The following is a 15,306-nucleotide window of genomic DNA, read 5'->3' on the forward strand; positions in this document are numbered from 1 at the left end:
TAATAAATTTATACGAAATGTATTTTAAAATTACTTTTTATACTGGGTCCTTAAATACAAATTTCTCTTTGTCCGCTAGCTCCGTGTAAAATGTTTGTTTACTAAAATGAATATTAGCTCTAATAAATAAATACATATTTTATATTGACTGTGAGTCTCGTCATGATTCTTATTAAACGATTTTGATTATTCGTCACGCTCTTCTCCTTAAATATGAAAAATCTCGGTTATCTTTCAGCCCTTTCTCAAGTGCCTACTTAAAATTGTTTAGAATAAATTTTTAGATGATATCAATTTAATTATTGCGTGTGAATTGAAATTTGTCAAGTATTTCATTGGTCAAGTAAAATATACGTAAAATATACAATACAACTATTTCTTGTATTTTTTTTTACGTATAATACAACTTTTACTAGTATTTTTATAAAGAAATTATGAGAATTGGTACCTAAACACATCATGTTTAGGTACCAATTCTCATAATTTCTTTATAAAAATACTGGTAATAGTTGTATGGTTCAAAGAAGTCTTTTGCCCATTAAATAATCTTACATCACCAATAAATACGAAATATAAATTATGTGAACTGTATTATATTCAAACCGAATGACTAAACATATTTGTTTCGATTGTAATTTAAAGCTTTTTGTGAACCCCTTTTTGGCTAAAACCTTAATTATGTTTATCCATAAGCTGCGCGAGGTGAGCTTACGGTCTGAATTCTGATGTGATTTTCTTTTGGATTACTTACATAAACAGTTCAAGAGTAGAGCGAAATAACCGCCACTAAATTAATTACTAGTTATTAAATCAAATTTTAATAAAATTATATACTAAATTTAAAATAAAATCAAGATTTCAATTGATGTATCAATAAACTTCTTCTTTGTTTATATATCCAAAAAATATTAATACGAATACTAAGGGACCAAATCTAGAGATTGTAAATAAATTAAGACACATGCAAATTAAAAAAAATTCTTTAGGTTCTTATCTAACATTATTATTTTTAATAAGGTAAACAATAATACTTTTTTTTCATTCAAAACATTTTTATTTCATTAATTAATCTTTTCTGTGCCCTTGTTTTAAGGCTTCTCACGGAGCTCGTTTCGTTATAACCTCTTTGGCGTTCACCCATAAGCTGCCATAGGCGAGCATACTGCCTTGTCAGTAAATTTCCTTGAAATTATGTATTCTCTAAAGAATGCTCCATGTATATGGATTCCTTTGTCTCCCCTATAAACTGCCATGACACTAGGGACGGGAGAGATGGTAATACAGTATCCCTAGTATCGATTTGTAGGGATTCGATCTCCGATACCAACTTTTATAAGCCAGCCCGAGTAAATGTACAGGAGCAAAGTTTATGTTATTGTTATGTCTTTTCCTATGGTGGAGTTTTGTTTCCTTTTGCCCTTTCACTGTCGTGGGAAATGTTCAACGAAAAACAACAACGTCTCTATCTCACCCCTGCTGTGTTATTTATGAAATAAATATTAAACCATTTTATCTGCAATAGTATCAAGTAAAACTAGGTCAATTTGTTGTGCTTACAATGTAGTAATTGATTTTTTTTATATTAAAATTGCAATTTCTCGTTACATCAGCAACACAGAGGGGCATGATTTAGTATTTTAAAACAGGCGATGTGATTTGGCAAAAATGTTTCTTTTTCAATCTCTTCAGAATTTTTTAATCGTTTCACATCGTAGGTTCAACCATGCCACCCTCCGCGACCCTATAATGTCAGCGCTTTTAAGATTGTAAGTGAAACGTAAAATATGAAGATCAAACTGATTTTTTCATTATAAACAAACATTTTTATATCAAACGCACTACTTTTTATCAAAGGGCAATCGTCACGAGCCCTAACGGTAATTTTTTGCGCTTATTTTACGTATTTCCACATTCGACTTAATCGACATGTTATTTGCAGTCCTGAGTTATTATACTTATTACAACTAAAAGAAAAGTAGTGGACGTTAGTATAATATAGTAGATCTTTCAAACACTTTCGAAGAATTAAAACAGTAGCTTATTGACTGTGTTGGAAGGAATACTCGTTAATAAGGAAATCTAGAGATCGCACGTATTATCTGTCTACTACCATAGGAGATTAATAAAAAAGAGAAAGTGAGGGAGAGAGAAAAAAACACCCTCTCCAATATATGGACTCTGATATGGGATTATCAAAAATATACCAGTCATAAATATTATAAAGGATGGCGCAAAATTAATTACCCTACCGGAAGATGTTATAATTTTTGCAAATGGCGTCGCACGTAAATCATATTTGACATTTGTGAACTGGACAGCTGCAGTAGAAAAACAGATTCAGGTGGCTCAAAATTAAACATCCAGAATTGTTTATGAATATATTTTTTGCTAAATAAAAAAAAATAAGTCACGGCAATTTTTATTTGGAACTTTATATATTTTTCTGTCAGTTGGAAAATATGATATCCGTCAAGTGGCTACCGCCAGTGTTGATACACATTTGTGCCCGTTTTAACAATTTGTTTGTTTAGTTCACAAATTTCAAACATGATTGACGTACGATGCCATTTGCAAAAATTATAACTTCTTCCGATAAGGTGAATTATTTTGTGCCACCCTGTACAGCTTACCCACAGTGTGCCAAATTTTTACTTGATTTATTATACAATAAACAAACATACGTTCATTAAATGATTTCAATATTTGTATCGTCAGTAATAAGCGCTAATGTGTATTTCAGACTTTTTTCATCTGGAATCAACTTTTTATGGTGCAATAAAATTACCCCTGTTGCAAAAATCTCTAAGGCGTAATTCTATTCAAACCAAAACACGTATTTATGCGTAGAAGTTTTGTAACACATTCACCCTGAATGTGTTAAGCAAGTTTTCACCTTTTACTCCTTAAACTTCTTTTTCGCTTTGAAATTAATCTGAAAATGGCGGGAAAAGGTCCAAACTCTTTATTTAGTAAGTTAGTTTATTTCTACATTTCGACATCTCGACATAGATGAAAAAGAATAAATAAGTCTGGGTATTTTCAGGGTATATGACCTCTCAAAGTCTGGTTAAGTGATCACTTTACGCATGTGTAACAACCACACTACTCATTTTTTTGGAACTCATACATATATCATAAATCTCATGACGCCTTGTGTTTGAGTTCACGGGAACCATCTTTGGTTGGTTTCAGAAAACTTATTTCATTAAACTTTTTTTTTAGATTTCAAAAATAATTATACGAATGCCCTCGTTATTGGTTGTGCCTAGTAAAATTTTCATATTTCATATAGAAAAAAGTAAAACGTGAATATGAATAAATCGATTGAAAAAGCGGTTTAGTAAACAAATTATTTCATAGACGCCTGATAACTGATTTTATGAACCGATTTTTCCACTGGAAGTTTTTCACAAAAAAAATAACTGAAAATATCAGTTTTTTTTTCGTGTAAAGTGTTAACAAACATAACATAATTTAAAAGTTGTGCAGTTCAAAAAAAAATAAAATGGAAGCAATAAAAAAACGTGAAAAAACATTTATACAGGTTTAAAAAAAACATCAACAATTTCCAATAAATTCTAGTAAAACTATCAAGTGGCAATTGGTGAGCTCAGTTTTAATGTTTAACTTTTGTAACGCAAAAAAGTTAAAACGCGCGAATAGTGCTCGGGTTGGCATCATATGACACACGCGTCGTCAGTGAACACTACTCGTTCAAAATCTTTATATGGTTAATTACAATGTAAAACTTTAAAATAAATATTAAGTTTAATTAATACTCTTTTTCTGCGACGGATTTGAAACCTTCATCTCGTAAAATATATTTTTCCCTTGATACTTCGCTTGCTTTATATGATGACGTGATATAAATCAAGCTTGATTTTAATATGAATACCTCGAGCAACCCTGGTTTTATTAGACCCTATCCACATGTCGCATTCCTCCTTCAGGCAGCACCCCCTTGCCTTGTCAAGACAAATGACAGCCATCTTATTAGAAGTATCAAATATGCTAACTTTTGATGCTGAACGAGCTGCATGCATTGTGACAAAATTGGAAAACTTGTCATTTTCAACATTATATTTTCTCATGCATATTTCGCCTTTGTACAGAAATGTTTTTATTTTATATACTAGAATTTTATATACAAGAGGTGTCGAGAGCCAGCTTTACTTGAGTGGAACAAAATGCTTCGATAAATTTGACTTAAATTTTTATGCATATAATTTTTTTTATCAATTTATATTTAAAGCACTAACTTTCTGATTTTCCATTTTATAATTAAAATGTAACTTTATTTTAAAATCACTTTTTTTATATTACTTAATATTTTATTATAACTTAATTATAATGTCTACCGGTTTCGAAGCTTATCGCTTCTTTATCAAGACTGATTGTATTCATTTAAAAAAAAGTATTGCGGATAAAACATTATATTTTTCTTATTGAAATAAAAACTTATTCATGTAAAATGAAAAACAATTTTTATAGTGTACAGCATTTTATGTTAACAAAAAAATATAAAGCTTTTTTGACCAATGACTGGTGACCGGATTTCGTCATTACCGATCAGTATGATGATGTATGTTACGACGAAACCCAGTCATTGATCAAATAAAAAAAAAATCGAATAAACTGTATGGTTTTGTTTTAATTAAATAGTTTATTGCTAGGTCTTTTCCAAATACATTTTTTTGTTTGTTTGTTTTTTTAAACCATCTTTTATAAATGCAAACCTCAGTTAGAGGTTGTTTGTTTCAAGAACTAGTCATAAATTTCACACCAAACTTGACAATGATGTAATTTTTAATTATATTTTTTTTTTGTCAACGTTCCATAAAGTTTTTTTTTTAATCAAACACTTGGAATAAACCACTTTATGAGTTTTATTTTTATTATACACGACTAGTTTCGAAAACTTACAGATGTTTTCATCTACAGGTGAAAATTAAAACTCTATAGAGTTCTCAGAAATCGATATTATCAAAACTGGATTGATGTTTTAATGTTTGTTTATGGTACTCGATATCTGGTTTAAATATCAGCGTTAATACGAGAAATTTATTTTATATTTTTTCAATTTTCAATATTTATGTTGGCTGCATATAAAAAAATATAAGCTTAATGAGAATATTCTTGTAGTGATAATATTAGTGAAGGATTTTCCCATTTATCTCTCCAATCCTTTAGACGGTTTTAATTAAAAGAATTTCTCGCTCTACAAGCACGAACAAGTGCTGGATAAACTACAGAATCAGTTAAGAGGTCAAGTATCGACACTTAACTCTTATTTCAACGCTACTTGTACACGAAATATACCATAATTGCATCTGCCACTCTTCTCTACTTATAACTCCGTTACATCTTTGACAATTTTCGTAAATCTCATTTCAATTCATCTTTTTTTAGTCTTGTTTTACTTCAAATTCAGGCAAAACGTCAAGATTTTAAATAGAGAAATACTCTTTGACTTAAAATTCCAAGAAAATTGAATTTAAAAGACACAAAAAAAACTTTTGTGAAAAAAAAAGGGAATTTAGTTTTTCAGAAACTTAATAGTCATTTTAAACTCGACGATAAAATCAAATTAATCTTTTTCTAGGCCTTTATCATAATGACAGCAAACTGTTTACTTTTTATAACCGGTAGGTGTATTTTTTTATAAAATAATAAAATACGGGTAAGAGTTCTTTCTTCAATAGCCCTGAAGAATATTATCACGTATCTAAATAATCATTATTTGTTTATTGTAACTGCAGACAGGAGTGTTTGATAATGACCTAAGAAGACGAAACGCGTCACGTATAAAAAATATACATAAATAAATGTAGAATTCAATCCAACAAAAACCGTGTTTTATTTTGGATATATTACCCAACAATCATTATTTGCTACAAAATCGCTGGTCATTCGACACTTTTAACCTTTCCCATGTTTCGTCAAACAGTGATCATCGGTGACCAGATTGTGTGTGCTAAGTAACTTGTATAAAACTTGGATGAAACTTGTGGTGACGTAAGGGTACGGAGCATTAGGCTGTGTTACCGCTTCAAAGGGCAAACTGCGCGCATTAACCCCTCGCACGCATGTTATGGCTCGTTTATCAAACGTTACTTTCCCACAATTCGTTATATTTTTCCATTTCAACAAAATTATTTACATTCTATAGCGGTGATTTGTCTTGGTTATGAATCAAGTCGCGATTCTAAAATAGTTGTATTACTTTAAAACTTTGAACGGAGACTTAAACCTGGATTCCTCTTTTACGTTCAAATATCAGGTTCCCGGTAGGTCTTAACTGACCCGCAATACCTTTTTCAAAGATTATAAAAAGATTTGACTGTAATTTGCTAGACCACAGCTACTACGGAATAAGACTTAGACATATGCTAGTTTTATATATCTATTAAAACCATCTTAAGTCAACCTTTAAGTACAGAACATTTAAAAAGTTGTCACTTGTTTTTTTACCACACGAGTTTATTTATGACATCTTGTTTCGGAAGCTAAGCTTCCATCTTCAGGTCTAAATGTAAACCCAAGATGGAGGATGGAAGCTTAGCTTTCGAAACTAGTTGTCATAAATAAACTCAAGTGGTAAAAAAACAAGTGTTTTCTCTAATAATTTCTATATGTCTTACCACAAAGTAAATGCCGAAAAAATAAATAAAATAAATAGTTCTCGATGATATTTCTAATCGAAAGCTGTAGGAAATTATTTTAGGCGTTTTCACATTATATGATTGCGTATTAATTAAGCTGAATAGAGATAAAACTGTATACAAATTCATTCGTGTGTACGTATGATAATTTACGTTTTTAATAACACAACAAAACCAGGCATTATTGGAAACCTCAGACATGTGGTGCACAAACCGCCCTCGTCCTTTGAAATAAAGTCTATGTTCAAAAAGAGGCGTCACCGGGAATACTCTTCTCTGTGCGTACCCACGGAGAATAATGGGTGGACGTGCTAGAAAACTTTGTCAGAGATTTATGTTCGGATCCGATGGAAAGGATGGGGCTCTTATCTCAGCCCTAACCTAACCCCAACTGACTGCCCAAGCTAAAAGTTAAGACAACATCTTCCCCCTTTCTTTGCCGGTTTTTCGGATGAAGGTGCTCGCCTTGTTTTTGCTATAACCCCTTTTGCGTGATTATTATTTACACTGCGAACTTTAAAGGAATCCTGGTTTTATAATGAAATTATACTCTGAAATGTTGCTTCACTTAACTTTTACTTTTATCCGCTAATTTTCTCAAGAACAATTTGAATATATTAAAAAATATTGCCGAAGTTACCTTAACGTCAGTGTTGTCAAAAGTGTTCAGTTGCCATCCCTAATTTAAGTTTTAATCAGTTTAGGGTGTCGCTTTGGTTTGTTTACTTAATACTGTTTCGAAATTTGGACTTATTTTATCATTGAATTTATATTGAGAATGGCTTCCTCAGATGTATTGATTTTTGTGTGCGTGAATGAATAGCTTTAAACGAGTCTGTTCCAAGCTATATTTATCACACGCGGAAGCGTGAATTATATTATTCTCACTATGTAATTACATATTATGTAGAATATACCACAATGGGAACGAATTAATACAGCCGTGGGAGGTTTCACACTTCATTAGACTTGAAATTGAAGTGTCTTGTTAACCCTTTCATCATTTCTATATAGAAATTGTTCGACTGATATAAGCCACGGCGCTACAGAAGAAACATTTCCATGTCATCCATTTCAATTCACCGCCGGAATCAACATGCCATTTATCATACTTACACGCAACGACTTTGACTGGATATTACGAAAATGGAAATTATTTAACTAAATTCCCGTAAACGAACTAGAAGGCGAATAAACAGAATTTAATTAACTGCTTCTACGGAAGGTAATGAATCATGTTTTAAGATACAAATATTTGGCTTAAGTTTCTGAGGTCGCTTTAGGCAATAGACTTTTGAAGGAAAATTTCTACTGTGAAAGTTAACTACTTAGCTTAGCATTTCAGGAAGCTCTAACAAAGTATTAATAAGTTTCACTTGAATTTGCAGGTATAAACTAATTTGCACTAACTTCAATTTGCACGCGTTTCTATAAAGATGTTTTTTTAATATTTTTTTAATACGCGTGATTTTTCTAAATGATGAGGGAGTATTTACGGCTTGAATTGGGTGTTACAGTTTCTTTATCAGATTTTTACATATATATTCCTATAAGCCGAAGCAAAAGGTTTTGGCCCAGTTACTAAGGTTCTTATTTCTGTATCCATTTCACGGTTATATTTCACGTTTAATGTTGCTATAAAAGTGTCATCTATAAGAAACAAAAACAACACACAAAATTGCAAAATAAATTAATAATATCGCTACTAAAATTTTAAATATAACTACATATAATATCACGCTTTGGAATATAATCCGTTATTTATATTAGAGTATTCAAATAAAATTAATTTGCACTTTTATAACAAATGAAAAAAAAATAGAATAAAAATACAATGATTCTATTAAAATTTGGATCTTGTAAAGAAAAATTTATATAAAAAAATATTAAAATGACCATTACAAACAAACCCATTTATAATCATATTTTTTCTGTTAAATTATCACCGTTCTGGACCTATACGCTTAAAACTTTATAAACGCAACGTTTTACGATGAAAAAAAACTTCAACTTCTGGACTACTTCTTCTTCGTTCTATTTTATATTAATTGTTCGTTGAAAAAGCATAAATTCCATACCAAAATTATTTTTATTTGCCTTTTTTCCATTCCCGATCATTTTTCTTTTAAGTATCGTATTTCACTCTCATGTCAAACTACTTTTGTACTTTTGTTTTTAAATGACGGCACACTTCCAGATCTAAGTCGCATATAAAGTTTTAATAAATGTTTTTAGATATTAAAAAAGTTAATTGGTTTAGAAGAATATATTCAATTATGCGATATTTTATAACTAAACATTTAAAAAACATTAAAATTGTATGAATAAAAAATTATTACAAAAAAAAATCATTCCTTAATTTATAAAATTACTGTAAAATTTTGATGAAAGTTATCAAAGGACTGAATCATCCTGTAGATTTGATAAATTCTGTCATAAAGTAAACGAGAGTTGGTTCGTAAATTAAATTAAAATGAAGATGGCTTCGGTAATTTTTTTATGCTAATTTCTCAACTGTCGGAGGTTTAGGTGACATTTTTTTAACGTTCGGCTTTTGAGTACCAGCTAATTCTGATAATAAATTATATATGTATCAGAAATGTTAGAAAATGGATCGGAATAGCCAGCATTGAAAGCCTGTTTTGCATAATGGAATGAGGGATGGGGATCCCTGGTATAATCAGAATGAGGGATGTACACGTCACGTAAGTTACCCGTTATAACACCTTCATTATCCGAACGCCTGTAAAAATTTAGGAAGGTTAATCACTTTTGATATTGTTAAAAGTTTACAAAAAAAATTCAAAGCCTCGTGACACAAAGCTTTGTACGTAACGTCAGTACGGGCTCGGGGTGAAAGGTTTCTCGATGATGAGTTATACCTCCCCCGCCCTCCTCGCACGGAGCTATCTGCGGCTCCCGGCGCTAATGACTTTTGGCCCAACGCCAAAATATAATTGTGCACCGTATTCGGCTCAGCTTTATCCCCGACCCTCGACGAAACATTCGCTCCAAAGTTCGCCAATCTTTCGTGTAATAGTTTCCTTTGAGAAATATCTATTCAGTTATCGGACGCGGTAATATAGTATTTTTGGCTCGATATTTTCATACGTTACTAAAGACAATCATTATTTCACCAAGGGCTATAATATTTTTTTTTAATATTATTTTTTGACATCTCAACAAAGATGAAGAAGAATACGGAAGTCTGGGCATTTACGGGGCTGACGACCGTCATAGGCTGGTTTAAGTGATCACTTTACACACGTGTTACATTCACCAATTCTATCCATTATTGACAACCACACTACTAAAATTCTTGGAAGTTCTATATGTATGAACTAATTTAGAAACATTGTAATTGAATCACTAGAACTTCACTAGAGACGTCTGTTGGTGAGATGAAAAACTCAGATTTTAAGAACAACATTGGACACACTCAAAATCTTGTAATTTTTTTTTTACATTTCAAATATTTTCATTATTTGTTTTTAAATATTTTTAAATAAATAACAGTAAAAAAGATATAAGCATTATCGATAGAATAAAGAAAGTCTTGAGATAGTTTGGGTATATGAATCGAATGTGTGAAGAAAAAATAGTAAAACAAATTTATGAGACGAATGTAGTTGATAAAAGAAGCAGAAAAAGCAGAGAGACCCAGAAAAACTTGGCATGATTAAGTATTTCAAAAACTTAAAAGTGGTTAGGTCAGAAGCTGTAATAATCGTCAGGTATTATGTATGAGGAGATGTACGAATGTAGAAGGGGCGAAGATTGTTTACAAAGACAGATTGGTGTGACATTAGATTCTCTCTGCCTACCCGTGCGGAGAGTGTCGTGAAAGTTTGTTATTTAATTAAATTTTGAAAAATTATACTTAATTATGGCCCCAATATATCCAAACATTCGTCGTGATTGATGTACTCAATAATGCTTTATGATCGTTTCATTAAATGTTATTTGTCTTCAAAACATTTTTTAAATTTGGGCGATTCCTTGTAAAAATAAATTTACTCTGGATAATGTCGCATTTATGTTGTCGAGTTAAATAATGTAGTAAAACTGTGTTTTATTTTTAACGATTTCTAGTTTTGTCATTGATAACGTGCAAAGAGGTAATGTTTTAAAACAGCTTCTGTACTCATATTTGATTGCCTCCAAAATGCTTCTCTCCGGCATTATATTACAGTCTAGACTGGAAAATATAAAACTTTTCACAAAGCCCCCTTGTAATCTCGTGTTATTATATTATCCTATACATCCCGTTGAGTATGGTGCCCCGAGGAGATAAGCCTACTGGGGATGACTGTTCCCGCAGTTAGTACGAGCTGTAAACTGACTCTCTAAACACCAAACACCCCTGCAGTAATCATAACATGAAATAACTTTGTCCTGAAACCGCTAATGCCTTCCTGTGATATTTCTATGTGTCACATTAAGCACGTTCTGTTATTATTTCGTAAATCCTATTAAATAAGGTACGTTACAAACTTCATCTCCCATTCTCAACTTTCACAATAATTATCATCATTATAAATGAAAATGTAAATGTTCGTTTGCATTGTAAGAGAACGTTGCATTTGAATGCGCGCGTATTTTTACATATCTTGACCGCAATGGCAGCGCCATCTGTTGCACGTGACAGCAATACATGCAATAGCGGCCAGTATGCTTCTGATAAATGCCATGTCTAAGGATTTTCAATGTTTACGATTGCATTGTTGTTTCATAGACTTTTGATATTATATTTGCTTCACAAGCAATGCGAAAGTAATCATATTGGAAACGTGTGGTTTCTATTTCCTTTTGTTTTATTTAATTACACTGAGTCATAGCAACGCTTGGCCGGTTACAACTTGTAAGATATAAAAATACAAATATTTAATTTATCTTCATATATCTGCTCCACATGTGCAGCATATGGAGTCCATAAACTGCCTTCCGGTTTTTCTACATAAAAAACATGCCATAAAATTCCGTTATTGAATATGAAAAAGTGTCATTTTTCAATTAAGTGACCAATTCATTAAAAAAAAAAAACTACTAGCTACCTTTTTTAAGTAAGAATGTTCGAGAAATTCTCTTTTTTGCGAGAATAACTACCTGAATTAATCATGTTAATTGCTCGATTCCATTAGCCAAACGTAGATATTCCCATAAGTTAATTTTTTTCAATGTACTTATTTGGTATAAATTGGTAAAGTTTATTAAGTTATCTTACGAAAAAATGATAACTTGATATACTTATGTCTGAATTTATTCATAGCTATACAGGTATATCATGTACGAGTATAATAGTTACGTGTATGGCGCCATACTTTTTGTAACTGAATACTCTGTAGATCGAAATCGCAATCAGTAAGGATAAGCTTCCTTTGGGGCTTTCCTACCATTATTCCATTCATATCGGATATTCTACTTTCTATATAAGAAAATTCATCTTCCTTCTATTAATACCAATTGATCTAGGTCTAGCATTGAAAAATGTATGATTGGTTTGGAATGTTGCACTTTTTGTCGGTAATAATTCATTAAAATAAAATTATCTTTGAATCGAAATGAATATTGAAGTTTTAGGAATATTTCCTATATTATCTTAGCGTTTCGTTTGATCAAACAAATATTTATTTTTAGAAAAATGTCTCAACATAGATAAAGAAGAATATGGAAGTCGGGATATTTACAGGTCTTACGACCTAAGGTCAAAAGCCTAGGTTAATATCTAGACTTTGTATGTTAAGATGTCAAAAATGTAAAAATAACTCCAGTGGGGAGAGCTCAGATTTGTGATTTGTGAAGTATTTGGACTCACTCAAAATATTTTAAATAAAATCAATCAGATCGCTATCTTCTCACATGTTATTTACATTATTATTTGTTTCTTTATTTTTGTTTATATTATTAATATTAAAATATACTGACATATATAAACAAAATATGGCTGCCTGAGTATTGCAACCACCACTCACTCAAGCTGGAATAAAAGTTATTATTATTACTGTTTATTTTGAAATTAAATAAATTTGAAGTTATTTAAAATGTACACTCAAACATTCAACCAAAATTTACTGTGTAAAATATCAATATTCCAGGTATTTATGTTAGATCTTTTCTGAGTAAACAAAAAATTAAATACTAAGTAATCAATCAAGATAATAAGAAAACTCGTCAATTGCGAAGATTGATTACTCTTTCAATAAGCAGTTTTTATATTTGAAGTCCATGAATATAACCCGAACCTTAAACTTCAAAGTAAATCGATGAAAAGAAGACCATGAAAGGTTTTTACCAATATTATTTCTTATCTTTTTTTTCAGTCTCTTGAAGTACATTAATATTAAAGAGAAAAAAAATCATATTTTTAAAAATCTTTATGAATTAAATAAATTAAAAATCGAGTAATTCAGTGCTAACTAACCTTTAGTAATGGGTTCGATTCCCAGGGGAGATTAAATAAAAATCAGTGATTTTTCAGTCAAATATTTATTTAATATTATCTGGACTGTTACTCGAAGTACAGGATTGATCACCTTGTCTTCATGTAAGAAACGATTAGGATAACCCTGCCTCAATACGATGCAGTATTCTATCCACCATTGGGTGCGGATAAGGGTAAGAAGAAAAGAAAGAATCGTGTATGAGCGTTAAATATTTTTTCTATCGAAGTTCCCCATTAAGGTTAAAATTATTTTTCAAAAAAACTTTTCATTTATTACTATTTACTTTGTTACAATTTTATAAGTACTATTTAGCTTTTATTAATTTAATAACCATTACTACAAAATCTGCAAGTTTACGGAGTTAAGTATACTTGTAAGTAAGTAACTTATAGGTAACCTTGAAAAAGGTTACGGAAAATTATGTTTATTTTAACTTTTTTTTGGTAGCTTTGAGAATAGAAAGGCGCCGTGACATTGTTAGGTTAACCAGTGTTACGGGTTCGATTCCTGCCAATTACAAAATGAGTTAGAAATATTTATTATTAAGTAGTCAAGGTGTTTGTTTTGTGTCTATCCCCATCCTTACTATCCTACATACTTGCAAAGGAGCCTCTCAAATTTAGGATTTTCCTTAAATTTTCAATCAAACAATATTTGAATTAAAAAATATATATATTTACAACAATCTAAGATAAAGAGAGTATTTACTTTATCCGTATATATTTCATTTCATTTTCACATCGATCTCTATTTGATTTCATTATTTCATTGTTTTTTTATTTTATTTTTCCATTCCCGAGACGTTCATGAATTTTTCAGTTCAAGACAAATCTTATCCGGCCTCATTGTAATTTACTCAAAAATATTTCGAAATTCCGTATGAATACTTATTTTCGTTTTTTTTTCTTGTTCTGCCGAAGAATTGAGCCATTATTCAAAAAGATGTTAATTTATTTTCCCTTGTTTTCAGGTAAGAAAATCTGCTTTGAATTACAATGAATTCGAGGATTCGAGATTCGGAAAGGGTGGGGCTACACCACATCCGCAGTTCGTGAAGATGGATTCGATTCGAATACTTCGAGGGTTTCGAGTGAGTTGAGTACTTCATACATTTAAAAATGAAACTGAGTTAGAATTTACCGAGTAAATTTTCACGATGATATTTAACCCCTTCAAACCTGAATTTATTTATTGGACATAATATCGAAATACTTTCAGCATATTTGTCCTGCAGTTGCCTCGGAACCACGTTTATACAATTTTTTTCACTTATCATTTCAAAATTACCAAGATATATGGTAATTTTACGCATTATTCTGTATTTATTGGCCGAATACAATAAGAGTGCTCATATAAACAGATATTTACATTAAATTTTCTATTTTACTGAAAATCATGCCAAATAATAAGTATCTTTCGCATTTTATAATTTTTTCTCCAATTCTCAATTATGACCTTAAGAGTTATGGTTTCGAATGGGCACTAAAAATTTTAAGTAATATTTCGAAAAGCCCTTATTTAATTGCAATTGAATTTCATGAAAATAGTTTATAGTATATGAAAAAAATTTCGTTGCTATCAAATATTTGTTACTGTATATTAAAACGTGAATAATTGGATCGAATCGACTTCAATTTTTTCATTTTTAATAACAGCATGTTTGTATTTGTAAAAATGTTATTACCAGTTTTAAAAGCCGCGCGTTGGATTATCGTAAAAAACTTGAAAAAAGAATTTATTTGTTAAGAAAAGACAGTCATAAATACGCGATCTACGTGTGGAGTTCTTAACTATAGGAGAACATTAAATCATGCTAGTTTATCTGGCATACTGTAGCTGGTGACGTCTAGCGATGAATCTTTCTCGTTAAATAAGTGGCTTGTTCTTTATGGGCCATTCGTGTTTATCTCTTGAAGTTATCCAGGGAATTCGCCTCATTAATCATTGAGCGAAAGAAAGGACACAAGAGAGCGGATGTCGCACGAAAAAAAAAGAGAGACACTTCCGCTAAAACTGCAACGCTTACCGGATGTTGTGGGGGCAACACCATAAACCGGTTGCATAATTTCCACCTGCCACAGACTGAGCTCTTATTTTTATTCAATGCACTTATAACTTGACTTTTTACAATTCTCATTAGTTCTGATGAAAATGAGGTATTCGCTTAAAGTTCCTACTAATAAAAAAAATTAAAAAAGGAA

At 30.9% G+C, this 15,306-nt stretch overlaps 1 long non-coding RNA gene across 1 annotated transcript in view; it reads left to right on the forward strand.

Annotated features, from left to right (window-relative positions):
- LOC148301599 (uncharacterized) overlaps positions 1 to 14,200 on the forward strand; it is a 53,314-nt gene extending 39,114 nt beyond the window's left edge. The window contains exon 3 of the long non-coding RNA XR_015838777.1: positions 14,076 to 14,200. This is a non-coding gene — a long non-coding RNA (uncharacterized LOC148301599). The remainder of the gene's footprint in view (positions 1 to 14,075) is intronic.
- The last annotated feature ends 1,106 nt before the right edge of the window (positions 14,201 to 15,306 follow it).

This window comes from Brachycentrus maculatus, unplaced genomic scaffold, assembly GCF_059751285.1.
Source record: "Brachycentrus maculatus isolate JH-2025_06_01 unplaced genomic scaffold, ASM5975128v1 h1tg000537l, whole genome shotgun sequence".
NCBI classification, from domain to species: domain Eukaryota; kingdom Metazoa; phylum Arthropoda; class Insecta; order Trichoptera; family Brachycentridae; genus Brachycentrus; species Brachycentrus maculatus.